The following is a 15,701-nucleotide window of genomic DNA, read 5'->3' on the forward strand; positions in this document are numbered from 1 at the left end:
CTTGGGTTAGGTTCCTGGGTCAGGAAGATCTCTGGAGGAGGAAATGGCAACCCACTCCAGTTTTCATGCCTGGAGAATCCCTTGGACAGAGGAGCCTGGCGGTCTATGGTCCACAGAATTGCAAAGTCAGATACAATTGAAGCTACTTAGCACACATACCAACTTAAGAAAGCCATTTGTTAAGTTCTGATGGATCCTAAAAAACTAGTGGTTTGAAAATAAAACAACCGCTTTTAAGTCCCAATGTGAAATTCCCAGTGTGCCTTGTAGACTGAATATCAATAGAAATACACAACAGAAATTACGTGAATGGCCGCCTGGTGTATTCTGGCCTGGCTTGATACCAGGGGCATAGATTTTAAAACTGAGAGCAACAGAGTTTAGTGGATGTGTCATCTTACAGTGGAGTCTTATTTGATCTTACTACTTCAGGAAAAAAAATCTTCTTTAAAACCCTTTCTATTGATCATATGTTATTGAGGAAGTTTCTAGAAATTTATTTATCAGACCAGAAAGAACATCTTATTTCTTTTGTAAAGCATACTTTTAAAAAGTTCCATGATAAATTTCAGAAAAAGGAATGAAAATAAAGAATACTGCTGCTCTTACACAGATGTGACCTCAGCTAGGGTATTTCTGAACAAAGGGCAGTTTAACAGGGAATGATGAAATATCTATCATCCATCTACTGATCTAGGGGTATCAATATAATAGCATTTCCCAAACTGGAGAAGACTCTTCAGAATCGCTTGGCCTGCAAGGAGATCAAACCAGTCAGTCCTAAAGGAAATCAGTCCTGAATATTCATTGGAAGGACTGATCCTGAAGTTGAAACTCCAATACTCTGGCCACCTGATGCGAAGAACTGATTCACTGGAAAAGACCCTGATGCTGGGAAAGATTGAAGGCAGGAGGAGAAGGGGATGACAGAGGATGAGACGGTTGGATGGCATCACTGACTCAATGGACATGAGTTTGAGCAAGCTCCAGGAGTTGGTGATGGACAGGGAGGCCTGGTGTGCTGCAGTTCATGGTGTCACAAAGAGTCGGACATGACTGAGCAACAGAATGGAAATGAAACTACTTTTCCAGACCACAGTGATCTCAAAGTATCTCCATTAACTATCTATAAAGTTTAAATATCTTAAAGGAATTAGTATATTAGCCTAATAAGACTTTTAAGTGGCATCAGATTGTTGTTGTTTTTTAGTTTCTAAGTTGTATCCAACTGTTTGCAACCCCATGAACTGAAGCATGTCAGGCTCCTCAGTCCTCTACTATCTCCTGGAGTTTGCTCAAACTCATGTCCATTGAGTTGGTGATACTATCTAACCATCTCATCCTCTGCTTCCTTCTTTTGCCTTCAATCTTTCCCAGCCTCAGGGTCTATTCCAGTGAGTCAGCTCTTTGCATCATGTGGCCAAAGTATTGGAGTTTCAGGTTAGTATCATGTATCTTCTGTTCAGTTCAGTTCAGTCACTCAGTTGTGTCCGACTCTTTCTTACCACATGACTGCACCATGCCAGGCCTTCCTGTCCATCACCAACTTCCAGAGCATGTTCAAACTCATGTCCATCGAGTTGGTGATCCTATCCAACCATCTCATCCTCTGTCATCCCCTTCTCCTCCTGCCTTCAATCTTTCCCAGCATCGAGGTATTTTCCAATGAGTCAGTTCTTGGAATCAAGTGCCAAAGTATTGGAGGTTCAGCTTCAGCATAAATCCTTCCAATGAATATTCAGGACTGATTTCCTTTAGAACTGACTGGTTTGATCTCCTTGCAGTATAAGGGATTCTCAAGCGTCTTATCCAACACCACAGTTCAAAAGCATCAATTCTTTGGTGCTCAGCTTTCTTCATGGGTTTCTTGATGGGCTTCCCTGATGGGCTTCCCTGGTGGCTCAGAGATTAAAGCACCTGCCTGCGATGCAGGAGACCTGGGTTGGGAAGATCCCCTGGAGAAGGAAATGGCAACCCACTCCAGTATTCTTGCCTGGAAAATCTCATGGACAGAGGAGCCTGGTGGGCTTCTGTCCATGGGGTAGCAAAGAGTCAGACACAACTGAGTGACTTCACTTTCACTTTCTTCATGGTCCAACTCTCACATCCATACATGGCTACTGGAAAAACCACAGCTTTGACTTGACAGACCTTTGTTGGCAAAGTGATGTCTCTTCTTTTTAATATGCTGTCTAGGTTTGTCATAGCTTCTCTTCCAAGAAGCAAGCATCTTTTAAATTCATGGCTGCAGTCACCATCTGCAGTGATTTTGGAGCCCAAGAAAATAAAGTCTTTCCTATATCTTAGATATATGCATAGGAATTCTCTAAGTCTTGTTAAATTATGCTGCAAATAGACTATTGGATATTACAATTCTACCAAAAGTAAATTCCTTGTTCTTCCATATTTTATAAAGAATTTTTATTATCTGCCACTCATCCCTTGGATAGAGGAGCATGGCGAGTTACAGTTTATGGAGTCACAAAAGATTCAGACATGACTTTGTGACTAAAACAACAAACTTATAATAGGCATATCTGGAAATGAATATTATGTCCTTTAATTTGTAGTACTTTGTGACGATTTCCATTCAGAGTTGATGAATAAGGGTGAAGTAGTATTAATGGTTAATCATCTCAGGAAATAATATGAGTTCTATAGTATTGTGTGCTCAGTCATGTCTGACTCGTTTCGATCCCATGGACTATAGCCCTCCAGGCTTTTCTGTCCATGGAATTTTCCACGCAAGAATACTGGAGCAGGTTGCATTTCCTCCTCCAGGGGATCTTTTCCATCCAGGGATGGAACCCATGTCTCTTGTATCTCCTGCATTGGCAGGTGGATTCTTTACCACTAGTGCCCTCTGGGAAGCCCTACATGCATTAAATTGTTAATACAGAGCAGCAAGTCAACATTAGATAAATAAGCTCTATTCTTACTGTGTAAATGAAAGATGCATTTTAATGGAACTGATATCTTGCAGTTGCATGATTTTGAGCAAAGCACTTAACTTCTCTAAACTAGTGATCTTCTATCATATGAGGGGTATTAATACTTGGTGGAGGGCATTGAATATGACCACATGGAGAGAGACAATGGGCTACATAGTAGGTCGTCCACAAATGTGGATTCTCCTCCTTTTATCTGGAAAGTCTCTACTCACAGCAGGACAATGGAAGACTTGACATGTCACACTTTGCTTCTGGCCCTTAATACTTTGATTTTGATTTTCAGATTGTTTTTTCTTCCGTGCAAGAAATTTTATTTTTGTTTTCTGCCTTCTCTTTGAAAGACATGACTTTGACTCATGTTTGTTTTCTTTAATCTCAAAGCAACTTGAGGGGTTGAAGTCTCTTACAGTTGGGAGCTAAGAAAATGATAAGAAAACAGATACACTCACTAACTGCTCTGGAGGTAGGCTTCTCCCGGGGGCAAAATCCTCTCTCAGTCGCAGAGTTTCATGTCCGCATTGCTGTTTGGAAAAGCAGCTAGATCAAGCTTCCTTTGAGACATTGTTTAAAGATACGGCTTTAGGGAACCAGCTTCACTTAGAGAAATGATCTGCGTCTCCGGAGGAATTGCTGTTGTTTAGTCGCTCAGTCAACTCTTTGCAACCCCATAGACTGTAGGCCTCCAGGCTCCTCTGTCCATCAGATTTTCCAGGCAAGAATACTGGAGTGGGTTGCCATGCTCTCCTCCAGGGAATCTTCCAGACCCAGGAATTGAAACCACGTCTCCTGATTGGCAGGCGGATTCTTTACCACTGAGCCACCTTTGAAGCTCAGCAGCAGAAAATGACAAGTGGGAGCTGGTCAGAATGAGGATTTGAGCAGGGTAGTCACTGGAGCATTGCTAGGGAGCTACCTGCCACAAGCAGGAAGGTTGGGGACGGGTTTCTGCAAAATGCCTTCTGCCCACCTGACGTCCTGGCTGTGGCCAGACAGCAGTGAAATCTCACCATCTCTGCCAAGTGTCTTTCACAGATCTTTGGCACAGCATCTATTTTCTCTTGTCAGTTTTTAAGCCAGTAAAGGACCTTTAGGGGCTTCCCTAGTGGCTCAGACAATAAAGAATCACATGCAATGCAGGAGACCTGGGTTCAATCTGCGGGTCAGGAAGATCCTCTGGAGAAGGGAATGGCTACCGACTCCAGTATTCTTGCCTGGAGAATTCCATGGACAGAGGAGCTTGGCAGGCTACTGTTCATGGAGTCGCAAAGAGTCAGACATGACTGAGGGACTAACACATATACACAAAGGACTTTTGGAATGACAGACATAGTTGAAAATTGACATATATCAGTTTAGATAAGCAATCAGTTTTAGAAACGAACAGTTGATGGCTCCTCAGTAAATCTATTCAGGTAGCCAAACAGAGGAATATGGGCTTATATGGATACTGGTTTCAACATAAGCCGCTGCTTTGCTTGCCTCAGTCTATGCAGTTCATCCTCAGAACCCACCAAGCTGACCCACCAACTCCCAAACCTTCGACCTAAATCCTTTGTCAGTTTCTGAAAACTCAAAAGTGTAGAATAGTAGCTATTTCCAACAGCATGTACATGTGAAGGTATTCTGGTATTACTCTGCTTGAATGGAACACATATGTAACCTGTGGAGTTTAGGTCATGATTTAATGTGTACACTCAAACTATCTCTGTCCATGTAATGTACTTTTTAAACAATTAATAAAGTTTCACTTAAGTAGTAAAGCTGGTATTACAAGGTGGATCGACATTAATTACTTTAGTGACAGATTATGAGCTTCCAGTAAAAATATACATTAATAATATATTATATAATATTTACCTATAATGTAGAATATATATTATATTAATGTATATATCTTATACAGTTACAATTTGAGATTTCTCTATGTAATTCTGTTCCTGCACAAAATGTATTCCTGCACACATTTGTTATAGCTACTTGTGAAAGACAGTAACTTTCTTTTAATAATTACAGAACCAAAGCTAGACATCATTACTTATGAAAGAACCACAATTATACTACCTTGGGTTTTCCTCTATGTATTTTGGGCTTAGAAACTTTGAATGAATCAGCAGAGGACAGGTTAAAAGTTGTTAGGGTTTTAATTACTTTCCTATTTTTTTTTCTTTAAACAGATTGTCTGTTTATTAGAACTGATTGATTTGAATTGATGAGTTGTATTGATTTTTTTCCAGGCACAATTTAATTTAATCAAATTGCCTTGTTCCAAGCTGTGAAAATGAGCTTTAGTTTCTAATCCAATTAGAGGGAGCCTATAGGGTGTTGGTCACGTAAGAACTGGGGAATAACTAATTTGCTTGCCAGTTAACTGAAATCAGCAGTGTATAGAATCCTCATGGTGCAATCCCAAATGGTACAAATAACCTGTGCCTAAAAGTCTCTGAAATAATACTATTTTTAGGATATGGAAGATCATAGAAAATGGCCAAAGTTACATGCACTAAGGAATTTGTACCACCATAGGGCCAGATATCTGAGAGGTGACTCAAGACCCGAGAGTCAACCAGTCTGAGGCTCAAAGTCATAAAATCAGCCCTTAAGTAGCTGACAGTTTCCAAAGGCATAACTTGCAGAGAAAGTCCTTTTCTCTTCTTCCCACTCTGAGTGCTGTCATGCTCCGTCCCTCATTCATGTTTAACTCTTTGTGGCCCCATGGACTGTAGCCCATCAGGCTCCTCTGTCCATGGGATTCTCCAGACAAGAAAACTGGAGTGGGTAGCCATTTCTTCCTCCAGGGGATCTCCCAGACCCAGGGATCAAACCCACATCTCCTGCATCTCTTGCACTGACAGGCAGATTCTTTCCCACTGCCCTACCTGAGAAGCCCCCCTCCCATTCTGTACTCCCATACACATCCCTTTCTAAAGCTGACCACATGTCTGCTTTAATCTGATCTTGCTCATAGAAAATGTCAGGTACTACAGTGTTTGTGGGAAACCCTATTATAATAAAATCTATTACAGCATCTTGTTTTATCTGAGGTTACAAGAGGGCCCATCTCTGTTTAGAATCAAATGTTTCAGAAAATAACTTTTCAGATTTTAGTTCAACTTAGTTGTTGGGTAAAGCAGTGACTATCAAACTGGTCCTGATTTCTACGCTATTTTTAGTTAAACCTAAGTAACTGTGATTGATAAGATAGTTTTCCAAGGTTTTGTGTGAAGTCACTCACATAATAGGTCAGTGAATCACATCAAAACATCTTGAGTGTAAATAGTTTTTCTATAAATGAACAGATATTTATTACTGTGTAAGAGCTTTCTCTTTCATTTTTGACTGAACGTACTCAGAAACTATAATATCCATGTAATATTGTTATAGATATTGAATACAGATATTGACCACTTTGTTTACGCAACTCTGAAAAGTTTCTCAAACACATAATCTGCAAAACTTTTTTGCATTTCTCTTATTTGTGAGTGAAGTTGAGCATCTTTTCAACTAGTTAAGGGCCACTTTTCTTTCTGTGACATGTTTATTTAATAAATGTTATCGTTAAACAAACTAGCTTTAAATATTTATCAGATATAGAAATACAGTGATTCAAGTATATTGATTTTTTTAGCCATCAACCTTAGGAAACTCTATTTTATTTCTCGTAAGTAATGTGCAGATTCTCCACAATGTTTGCATTATTTGCAAACAATGACATTCTTGATTTTTTGTTTTTCTGGTTTCCTTCTATTCCTTACAGTTTTGATTTTTTTTTTTTTGTCTTACTATAGCAGAAGAAATCCAAGCAATATGGTTAATAAGAGTGGAAAAGAATAAACCATACAAAATAGGATTCTGGAGCAAGTGGTTAGCATATGGAGAAGGCTAATTGGAAACCTACAATGCCATAAATTAATAATTAATTCCAGATGGATGAAAGAGCTAATTGTGAGAAAAGTGAAACTAGCAGAATAAAATGCAAAACAGTATCTTTATGAACTTGATCTAAGAAAGGTTTTTTAAAGGATATTGGAAAATATAATCCACATGAAAGAGAAAGTAATGGTTTTTATTAAAATGTAGAATTTCTGTGTATCCATGCACAAGAGTCTCCATGAGTGAAACAATTCGGAGAAGGTAACTGCAGAGCAGATCCATACACAGAATTACTACTATTGAGTGTCTATTACGTGTCAGGCATTTTCAGCATTCTATGTATAAAGCAGTTAGCAAAAGCAACAAAAACTCTTGTCCTCGTGGAACTGACCTTATAGTCCTATAGTTGATATGATGTAAAATGAGGACTTGAACCTATTTCTGCCAACTCTAAAGCTCATGAAGTATTAATAATAAATACATTGACATTCAGTGTTTATACATCACTTTATAAATATTGTGCATACTTAGTCATGTTCAACTCTTTGCATCACTGTGAACTATAGCTTGCCAGGCTCCTCTATCCACGGAATTGTTCAGGCAAAAATACTGGAGTGGGTGGCTATTTCCTACTTCAGTGGACCTTCAAAACCCAGGAATTGAAACTTAACCTCCTGTATTGCAGGCAGATTCTTTACCTGCTGAGCCACTGGGGAAGCCCCATAACTATTGTGAGCTTGGTTAATATGGTCTTATCCCTGACCATTGGATCCACACTGGTATAACAAAATCTGAACCTACAAAGATCAATGCTATGATGAATTCTCTAAAGTAAAAGTAATCTTGAAAGAAGTCAGTCTTTCCAGAAAATAACCAACCTTGTAATGAATAGATATAAACATATCAAAAATTCCTGTAAATAAGTAAAAAAAAATATGCAAACTGTAGGAATAGTCAATTGATTTAGAAAATATAAATGACCATTAAACATAAAACATACCTCACTAGCAGTCAGGTAACTTGACATTGAAAGCAAAATGAAATACTGTTTCTTACTCATCCAACTGGTAAAACTTAAAGTCAGATAATTCAAGTAATGGAGAAGGTGTAGAGCAATATGGATTCTTATACACTGATGAGAGTGTAACTAATACTCCATGCTTGGGAGATAGTATGCTTGGGAGAGAGCAGATTGCCAACATCTATTAATAATAAAGCTGTAGTCACCTATTTCTTATGATCCAACAAATCCAATTCTACATGTATACCCTAGAGACAGGTAAGTAAATGCTTACTTCAACATTGTTCATAATAAGAAAAACTGGAAAAAGAGACACCTAACTATCCATTAAAAGAAAGATAGATATATAAATTCTTCTCTACATTATACATTATACTCTATTCATCTAATGAATAATAGGTAGCAGTGATGATAAATGACCTGGAGGTCTTTCTATCAACAAAGATAAATCTCACACACATAATTTTGAACAGAAATATAAATTGGAATAAGATGCATTCAGGGTCCTATTTTGTGAACTTAAAGACATGTAAAGCATTACTTTATATTGATTATGAATTCATACATATTTCATAAATACACAAAAAAGTGAGAAACTCCAAATTATGGCAGTGTTTTCCTTTTTGAAAAAGGAAGGTAAACTAGTTGAAGAAGTGAATTAAAGAGGTCTAATGTCACTTTTAAAATTTTGTTTCTTAATCTGAGTAATATAATGTATATTTATATTTATATACATGAATGATTTATGTTATTCTTTATGCCTGTTGAATGTCTAAAATATGCAATGATATTTTAAACTTATAAAATAGTAAATATCCCCTCAAATTTGTTTTTCTTTTTCTTTTCTCTGTTCATCTTTTGTTGTTGTTCAGTCCCTAAGTCATGTCTGACTTATTGTGACCCCATGGACTGCAGCATGCCAGGCTTCTCTGTCCTCCACCATCTCCCAGGGTTTGCTTAGGTTCTATAGATGGATATTAATGCTGCCTTTGAAGGAAACTTGAACACACTCAAGGTTATCCAATGCAATATTCAGTGCTCCCTTTCAAAATAAACCATTTTATCCAAAAGGGAAGAGCGTGATATATGTTCTGAAAGAATAATTTTATATCCATGCTTTTAATCTCTGGTATACAGTCAAACATATGGGAAGCTTTTTCAAAATAGTCTTGACTAAAACCCACAGGTGGCCTAACAAGTGAAAAACTCAGGGACAGATTCTTATTATAAATATGTTGAAAAACATATTCCCCAGGTGTCTTCAATGTGGAATTCCAATTGTGAGCAACAGATTAATGTGATCAACATGCAATTATGTAAAGTTAAATTACCTCTACTTAAAATCATCGTTGTGCATGCTTGAAGAAAGATTTTTGCTGGACTCAACACCATGATTATGTTAAGGACCATGTGCAGAAAGAACAACCTGGAAAATCAATGTACTCTATGCATGGTTTTGTTCTTTTTCCCTCACCTCAGTATCCTGTCTTTTACACAGCAAAATATGCAGATAATATACTTCCGAGATGATTTCATCCTAAGAACAGATGTGCTTTAGAATTAATTAGATTTTGGCAATTAATATCTCATTCTGATAATACAACTATTGATTTATTGACCTTTTATTTGTCATTTTTAGTAATGACTGATGACATTGGTTTTTTTTTTAATTTTATGGATTGTAATTTCAGAGCCAGTAATAAAGCACTGATGAATAAATTATGGAGGGGGGAGGATTGGTAATCTCTCCACAAGGTTAATACATTTAAACCTCAAAAAACTTAGTTCACTTTCCCAGTCAAGTAAAGAATTAAGGAATAGAAAAGAACACATTTTAGCTTCATGTTAATCATTTTAAGTCACCAGAGGGACAAAGCCCTTTGTCCTCTCTTAAGTGTCTAAGTCCATAGAGTTTCAAAAGAACAGCTACTTACTCAAATTCAGTCCAGAAGCAATTTTCATCATAAAGGTGATGGACATTTGTACCTAGTTACACTTTAGCTGAAAAGAAAAAAAAGGAATTGTCCTTTACTCCTGTTTGCTGTTTCTATGTTTTAAGAACAAAATACCCACTTCAGTGAAAGTCTATCTTGTCAGTTAATTTTTTATTGCTGAATAGTTATATGTTTAAACAATGTTTCTTTGGGAGCATCATAATAAATGGGCCCTCAGGGATGTCAGATGCAAAATGATAGCAGGTGAGATGATACACAACACTGCTTGGGGAGCCCAAGGTGTCCTCCATTCCTCCAAATAGCTTTGAATTATAGTTTTGAAAATATTATCTTTCCAAAGGAGAGACAGGGAAAATGAAGCATGTAAAATCATCCTTTGGGAGACATGTATAATTTAGGGGAAGGAAAAGAAGTTCCCACAACACAAAGACAGTAACAACAACAACAGCAACAAATATTGATAAAAGATAAGTTGTTGGAAAAGAAAATGAGAACCAGGAGAGAGAAACTGCCCAGAAATCACAAGAGGAACATCAATAAGTAAGCATGGGGTAGAGATGAAACACCATTCACCGCAAGTTGGCTGTGGCCCAGGTGCATCATATATGTGTTCTATCCATTTATCATTATGTTATCTAACTGCCCTATGTGGGAGGTAATTTTTTTCAACATATAGATGATAAGATTCTGGTTTAGATTAAGATTCTCAGGGGCTTCCCTGGTGGCTCAAGTGGTAAAGAATCTGCCTGCAATGCAGGAGACCCAGGTTCAATCCCTGGGTCCAGAAGATCCCCTGGAGAAGGAATTGGCAATCCACTCCGGTATTCTTGCCTGGAGAATTTCATGGGCAGAGAAACCTGGCAGGCTACAGTCCATGGGATTGCAGAGTCAGACACAACTCTATTTAAATAAAAAATATAATGTCATGGAAATAACCAGGACCTACTGTATAGTGCAAGGAGCTCTGAGCAATGTTATATGGTAACCTGGATGGGAGGGGAGTTTGGGGCAGAATAGAATACATGTGAATGTATGGCTGAATCTCGTCACTGTTCATCTGAAACTATCACAACATTGTTTGTTAATTGGCTATACCCCAATACATAATGTGCCATTTCATTTATTCCTTCCATTCATGTGAGAAAAAAGGAAGGACAGGGAAGCATATGTACTATAGTCCATGGCGTCACAAAGAGTTGGATATGACTTAGTGACTGAATAACAAATAAAATTTTAATCAGTAATTTCAAAATCAATACTTTTTATGAAACTATAACTTATTAATACTGGCTCAAGAATAAATTTTTTAAAACCATAAGCCTCTGACCACTAAATAAATTGAATTTGTACTGAGAAATCTACCACTCTCAAGAACGCACTATACTGTTCTAGTCCCATAAAAATTTTAAAAACCTTTTACTAAAATTCAAGGGACAGAAAATTTTCAGAGACCTGAAAAGTTGGCAATGTCCCTTAAACTTATTTTATTAGGCCAGTGAAATTTTGGCACTCAAATCAAGAAGTCTGTAAAAACAAAATCACTTTAAAAATTAATATAGATACATAAACCTGTATCAAACAACTAAAGAAATGCATGGAATCATAGAATGCATTGAAACATTTGTGTTTCACAGGAAAGCAAACAATATAACATTAGAATCTCTATTATGTCATTAGTAGATATAGAGGAAAATATAAAACCCTTTTATGGTCAAAACTTAGCTAAAAGTAGAAGGGACCTTATTTAATATGACAAATGATGTCCAGTAAAGACCTACAGTAAATAGCATACTTAAACATTTATAAGACAGAAAGATTAAAACCATAACAAACCAAATTACTTCTCTCAAATTCTCAAAAGAAAAAATTACTCACTAGTAAGACTTTATTCAACATATACTGTTAGTCTTTTCAAGTGCAAAGTGACAAGACTAGGAAATATAAAAGTATTGGAAAGGAAGAAAAGGGTATTATTTGTTGACAATCTAACTGCCTTCTTAGAAAACCCAAGAGAAACTACAGATAAATTAGGACTACTGTTAAATGCCAGAAAGAAGACCAAAATATAAAAATCCAATAGCAGCAAATATCTAGACAATTTATATAGAACAAATGATTTTTAAAAGAAAACATTAACAAAGGAACAGAACCAAGTCAATGTCTAGTAATAAGTCTAATTAAAAATGCATTAGATTTGTATAGAAATATGTATAAAACCTTACTGTGGAATATAAATAAGGATCTGTAGATTCAGTGTGCTCATATACTGGAAAACCTGTTCTTACAAAGGTGAAAATCTCAAAAATTAATTGGCAAATTCAGTGTGTTTGAAATAAAATTCCCCACCATGTTTGAGGAGCTTAAAGATGAGCTTTAAAATGTTGTGTAAAAATAAACAGTCATGAAGGTACAAGAAAATTAGGAAGAATGTGAAGAATAAAAGAGGACATGTCTTTCTATATTTAAGCATTCCTTTTGGTATTAATGCAGCAAGAGAAGCATATGTCAATGGAACAGAATTGGTAACCTAGAAAGAGAAATTCTCAAAAGAAGCTCTTGGAATATGACAAAGGGAGCATTAAAAATCAATGGATAGCTATTTACAGTAGCCAGTAAGTGGAAGCAACCTAGATATCCATAGACAGATGAATGGATAAAAATGTTGTGGTACATATACACAATGGAATATTACTCAGTCATAAAAAGGAACAAAATTGAGTCAGTTGTAGCGATGTGGATGAACCTAGAGTTCGTCATACAGAGGGAAGTACATCAGAAAGAGAGAAACAAATATCATATATTAACACATATATGTGGAATCTAGAGAAATGGTACTGATGAACCTATTTGCAAGGCAGGAATAGAGATGTAGGCATAGAGAATGGATATGCAGACACAGCAGAGAAAGAAAGGTGGGGGATGAATTGAGAGACAGCACTGGCAATATATATACCACCATGTGTAAAATAAATAGCTAGTGGGAAGCTGCTGTATAGCACAGGGAGCTCAGCTTGGTGCTCAGTGATGATTCAGAGGGGTGGGATAGTGGGGTGGATGGGAGGCAGGCTCAAAGGGAGAAGATATATGTATATTTATCCCTGAATCACATTGTTGTACAGCAGAAACTAGCACAACACTGTAAAGCAATTACATGTGCTCAGTTGCTCAGTCATGTCTGACTCTTGCTGCAATGGATTATAGCCCACCAGGCTTCTCTGTCCATGGGATTCTCCAGGCAAGAATACTGGAGTAGATTGCCATTTTCTTCTCCAGGAGATCTTCCTGACACAGGGATGAAACCCGAGTGCCCTGCATTGCAGGCTGATTCTTTGCCACTGAGCCACAAGCTGCTAAGTCACTTCAGTCGTGTCCGACTCTGTGCGACCCCATAGACAGCAGCCCACCAGGCTTCCCCGTCCCTGGGATTCTCCAGGCAAGAACACTGGAGTGGGTTGCCATTTCCTTCTCCAATGCAGGAAAGTGAAAAGTGAAAGTGAAGTCGCTCAGTCGTGTCCGACCCTTAGTGACCCCATGACTGCAGCCTACCAGGCTCCTCCGTCCATGGGATTTTCCAGGCAAGAGTACTGGAGTAGGGTGCCATTGCCTTCTCCGCTGAGCCACAAGGGAAGACTCTAAAGCATTTATACACCAATTAAAAAAAAATTTAGTGAGGAGGATGGGCAATTCAACAAGCTAAATGTGTGCATGCTAAGTCGCTTCAGTTATGTCCGACTCCTTGTGACTACATGAGGTGTAGCCTGTCAGGCCTCTCTGTCCATGCAATTGTCCAGGCAGGAATACTGCAGTCGGTTGCCATTCTCCTCCTCCAGGAGATCTTCCTGACCCAGGGATTGAACACTTGTCTCATGTCTCCTGTGTTGGCAGGCAGGTTCTTTGGCTGCTAACACCACCTGGGAAGCCCTGTAAACCAATTATACTCCAATCAAAAACTAAAATCAGTGGGCAGGATGTGCAATTCAACAAGAAAAATACTATTTATGTAAGTAAAAAGTAAAATGAGATTAATGCTTAGTTGCCCTTCAGTTCAGTTCAGTCACTCAGTCAAGTCTGACTGTTGGCGACCCCATGGACTGCAGCACACCATGCTTCCCTGGCCATCACCAACTCCTACAGCCTACTCAAACTCACGTCCATCATGTCAGTGATGGCATCCAACCATCTCATTCTCTCTCGTCCCCTTCTCCTCCTGTCTTCAATCTTTCCCAGCAGCAGGGTCTTTTCCAATGAGTCAGCTCTTTTCATCAGGTGGCCGAAGTATTGGAGTTTCAGCTTAAGCATCAGTCCTTCCAATGAATATTCAGGACTGATTTCCTTTAGGATGGACTGGTTGGATCTCCTTGCAGTCCAAGGGACTATCAAGGGTCTTCTCCAACACCACAGCTCAAAAGCATCAGTTCTTCGGCACTCAGCTTTCTTTATAGTCCAAATCTCACATCCATACATAACTACTGGAAAAACCAAAGCTTTGACTAGATGGACCTTTGTTGGTAAAGTAATGACTCTGCTTTTTAATATGCTGACTAGGTTGGTCATAACTTTTCTTCCAAGGAGCAAGCATCTTTTAATTTCATGGCTGCAATCACCATCTGCAGTGATTTTGGAGCCCCCCAAAAGAAATCTGTCACTGTTTCCATTGTTTCCTCATCTATTTTTCATGAAGTAATGGGACCAGATGCCATGATCTTAGTTTTCTGAATGTTGGGTTTTAAGCCAACTTTTTCACTCTCCTCTTTCACTTTCATTAAGAGGCTCTTTAGTTCTTTGCTTTCTGCCATAAGGGTGGTGTTCAGAAACCAAATAATTCAACTTTGGTTAAACACTAGAAAGTTGTATTAGTTTCCTAAGGTTGCTATAATAAAGTACCACTCACTGGGGGACTTAAAGCAACAGAAATGTATTATCCCTCAATTCTGGTGGCTGGAAATCTATGATCAAGGGACGGACAGGACCGTGCTCCATCTGAAACCTGTAGGGGATCCCTCCTTGTCTCTTTCTGGCTTCTGGTGTTTTGCCAGCACTCTTTGACATTCTTTGCCTTTTAGATACAGCCCTCCTATCCTCCATATTCACTGGGCATTCTCCTTGTGTATCTCCATTTCATCTCTCAGTGAATGGCGACCATAGTTAACAATGTTATATTGTGTATTTCATCATAAAAGCAAGAGAGTTCCAAAAAAACATCTATTTCTGCTTTATTGACTATGCCAAAGCCTTTGACTGTGTGGATCACAATAAACTGTGGAAAATTCTGAAAGAGATGGACATACCAGACCACCTGACCTGCCTCTTGAGAAACCTGTATGCAGGTCAGGAAACAACAGTTAGAACTGGACATGGAACAGCAGACTGGTACCAAATAGGAAAAGGAGTACATCAAGGCTGTATATTGTCACCCTGCTTATTTAACTTATATGCAGAGTACATTATGAGAAACGCTGGGCTGGAAGAAGCACAAGCTGGAATCAAGATTGCCGAGAGAAATATCAATAACCTCAGATATGCAGATGACACCACCCTTATGGCAGAAAGTAAAGAGGAACTCAAAAGCCTCTTGATGAAAGTGAAAGTGGAGAGCAAAAAGTTGGCTTAAAGCTCAACATTCAGAAAACGAAGATCATGGCATCCGGTCCCATCACTTCATGGGAAATAGATAGGGAAACAGTGGAAACAGTGTCAGACTTTATTTTTTTGGGCTCCAAAATCACTACAGATGGTGACTGCAGCCATGAAATTAAAAGGCGCTTACTCCTTGGAAGAAAAGTTATGACCAACCTAGATAGCATATTCAAAAGCAGAGACAATACCTTGCCAACAAAGGTTCATCTAGTCAAGGCTATGGTTTTTCCTGTGGTCATGTATGGATGTGAGAGTTGGACTGTGAAG

The sequence above is a fragment of the Bubalus bubalis genome, chromosome 22 (genome assembly GCF_019923935.1).
Source record: "Bubalus bubalis isolate 160015118507 breed Murrah chromosome 22, NDDB_SH_1, whole genome shotgun sequence".
NCBI lineage: Eukaryota > Metazoa > Chordata > Mammalia > Artiodactyla > Bovidae > Bubalus > Bubalus bubalis.